The sequence below is a fragment of the Herpailurus yagouaroundi genome, unplaced genomic scaffold, assembly GCF_014898765.1.
Source record: "Herpailurus yagouaroundi ecotype Mexico unplaced genomic scaffold, PumYag 67080, whole genome shotgun sequence".
NCBI classification, from domain to species: domain Eukaryota; kingdom Metazoa; phylum Chordata; class Mammalia; order Carnivora; family Felidae; genus Herpailurus; species Herpailurus yagouaroundi.
The window spans coordinates 436,202-439,622 of record NW_024419932.1 but is presented as its reverse complement, the minus strand read 5'-3'; positions in this window follow the sequence as shown (position 1 = coordinate 439,622).

The window sequence follows — 3,421 nt, the reverse complement described above, 5'->3', positions numbered from 1 at the left end:
AGATGTCTAAGATCTGTATGCTGAAAACTATAGAAAGCTTATGAAGGAAATTGAAGAAGATATAAAGAAATGGAAAAATATTCTGTGCTCATGGATTGGAAGAATAAATATTGTCAAAATGTCAATACTACCCAAAGCTATCTACACATTCAATGCAATCCCAATCAAAATTTCACCCACATTCTTCTCGAAACTAGAACAAGCAATCCTAAAATTCATATGGAACCACAAAAGGCCCTGAATAGCCAAAGTAATTTTGAAGAAGAAGACCAAAGCGGGAGGCATCACAATCCCAGACTTTAGCCTCTACTACAAAGCTCTAATCATTAAGACAGCATGGTATTGGCACAAAAACAGACACATAGACCAATGGAATAGAATAGAAACCCCAGAACTAGACCCACAAGCGTATGGCCAACTAATCTTGGACAAAGCAGGAAAGAATATCCAATGGAAAAAAGACAGTCTCTTTAACAAATGGTGCTGGGAGAACCGGACAGCAACATGCAGAAGATTGAAGCTAGACCACTTTCTCACACCATTCACAAAAATAAACTCAAAGTGGATAAAGGACCTGAATGTGAGACAGGAAACCATCAAAACCCTAGAGAAGAAAGCAGGAAAAGACCTCTCTGACCTCAGTCGTATCAATTTCTTACATGACACATACCCAAAGGCAAGGGAATTAAAAGCAAAAATGAACTATTGGGACCTCATGGAAATAAAAAGCCTCTGCACTTCCAAGGAAGCAATCAACAAAACTAAAAGGCAACCAATGGAATGAGAAAAGATATTTGCCAAAGACATATCAGAGAAAGGGCTAGTATCCAAAATCTATAAAGAGCTCACCAAACTCCACACCTGAAAAACAAATAACCCAGTGAAGAAATGGGCAGAAAACATGAATAGATGAATAGACACTTCTCTAAAGAAGACATCCGGATGGCCAACAGGCACATGAAAAGTTGCTCAACTTCGTTCTTCATCAGGGAAATACAAATCACAACCACACTCAGATATCACCTCACGCCAGTCAGAGTGACCAAAATGAACAAACCAGGAGACTATAGATGCTGGAGAGGATGTGGAGAAACGGGAACCCTCTTGCACTGTTGGTGGGAATGCCAACTGGTGCAGCCACTCTGGAAAACAGTGTGGAGGTTCCTCAAAAAATTAAAAATAGCCCTACCCTATGACCCAGCAATAGCACTGGTAGGAATTTACCCAAGGGATACAGGAGTACTGATGCATAGGGGCACTTGTACCCCAATGTTTATAGCAGCACTTTCAACAATAGCCCAATTATGGAAAGAGCCTAAATGTCCATCAACTGATGAATGGATAAAGAAATTGTGGTTTAGATACACAATGGAGTACTACGTGGCAATGAGAAAGAATGAAATATGGCCCTTTGTAGCAACGTGGGTGGAACTGCAGAGTGTTATGCTAAGTGAAATAAACCATACAGAGAAAGACAGATACCATATGGTTTCACTCTTATGTGGATCCTGAGAAACTTAACAGAAACCCATGGGGGAGGGGAAGGAAAAAAAAAGAGCGTAGAGTGGGAGAGAGCCAAAGCATAGGAGACTCTGAAAAACTGAGAACAAACTGAGGGCTGATGGGGGGTGGGAGGGAGGGGAGGGTGGGTGATGGATATTGAGGAGGGCACCTTTTGGGATGACCACTGGGTGTTGTATGGAAACCAATTTGACAATAAATTTCATATATTGAAGAAAAAAATAAAATAAAATATTCAAGAAAAAAAGAAATGATGGTGGTGATGATTAGTATAACTCTAATAAAAGTAATATATTGTTTTAAGCTACTATTTTGGGGTCTTGTTTGATACATAGCAATAGATCATCAAAATGATATCTATGTGAAACAAGTTAGTGTGTAGATTTAAAAGTTTTTTCTAGGGGCGCCTGGGTGGCGCAATTGGTTAAGCGTCCGACTTCAGCCAGGTCACGATCTCGCGGTCCGTGAGTTCAAGCCCCGCGTCAGGCTCTGGGCTGATGGCTCAGAGCCTGGAGCCTGTTTCTGATTCTGTGTCTCCCTCCCTCTCTGCCCCTCCCCCATTCATGCTCTGTCTCTCTCTGTCCCCAAAATAAATAAATGTTGAAAAAAAATTTTTAAAAATAAATAAATAAAAGTTTTTTATATGCATATAGTGAACCACATGTATTTATGAATATGTTTAGTAGAAACACATGATGTATATGGATCCAAAACTCATTTTTCGCCTAAAAATAAGTCTTGGCTTTCATTTTTGTCATTAAAAATATAGTTACTGGGGCGCCTGGGTGGATCTGTCAGTTAAAGGTCCAACTTCAGCTCAGGTCATGATCTCACGGTTCGTGGGTTTGAGCCCCACGTCGGGCTCTGTGCTGACAGCTCAGAGCCTGGAGCCTGCTTCTGATTCTGTGTCTCCCAATCTCTCTGCCCCTCCTGCACTCACCCTCTGTCTCTCTCTCAAAAATAAGTAAATATTAAAAAATAATAAAAATACAGTTACCTCATGCTCTGAAATATATGAAGACTATTACATTGAATTTTTAAACAATCACATGATTTTAATATAGCCTCCATCTCCATTTTACCCCATTCTCTCCCCAGAGGTAACCACACTCTTAAGTTGGTATATATCTTTACACATGTTTCTACACTTTGCCTATATATGTATATACCTAAATTTAAGTATGTAAAATATATTTGAAAAATATAAAGTATATCATATAAAATATAAAAATATTAAAATATATATAGAGAGGTTGGAGGAAGATGGCGGCGTAGGAGGACGCTGGGCTCACCGCGCGTCCTGCTGATCACTTAGATTCCACCTACACCTGCCTGAATAACCCAGAAAACCACCAGAGGATTAGCAGAACGGAGTCGCAGGAGCCAAGCGCAGACGAGAGGCCCACAGAAGAGGGTAGGAAGGGCGGCGAGGCGGTGCGCGCTCCACGGACTGGCGGGAGGGACCCGGGGCGGAGGGGCGGCTCGCTGGCCAAGCAGAGCCCCCAAGTCTGGCTTGAAAAAGCGGAGGGGCCTGACGGACTGTGTTCTGACAGCAAGCACGACTTAGCAACTGGGAGGTCATAAGTTAACAGCTCTGCTCAGAAAGCGGGAAGGCTGGAGGACAAAGGGAAGGAAAGCTGCTGAGCCCCCGGACGACAGAGCTCAGTTTGGTGGGGAACAAAGGCGCTCGCCAGCGCCTTCTCCCCCGCCCATCCCCCAGCCAAAATCCCAAAGAGAACCAGTTCCTGCCAGGGAACTTGCTCGCTCCCCGCAAACACCCAACTCTGCGCTTCTGCGGAGCCAAACCTCCTGCAGCGGATCTGACTCCCTCCTGCTGCCACAGGGCCCCTCCTGAAGTGGATCACCTAAGGAGAAGCAAGCTAAGCCTGCCCCTCCTGCC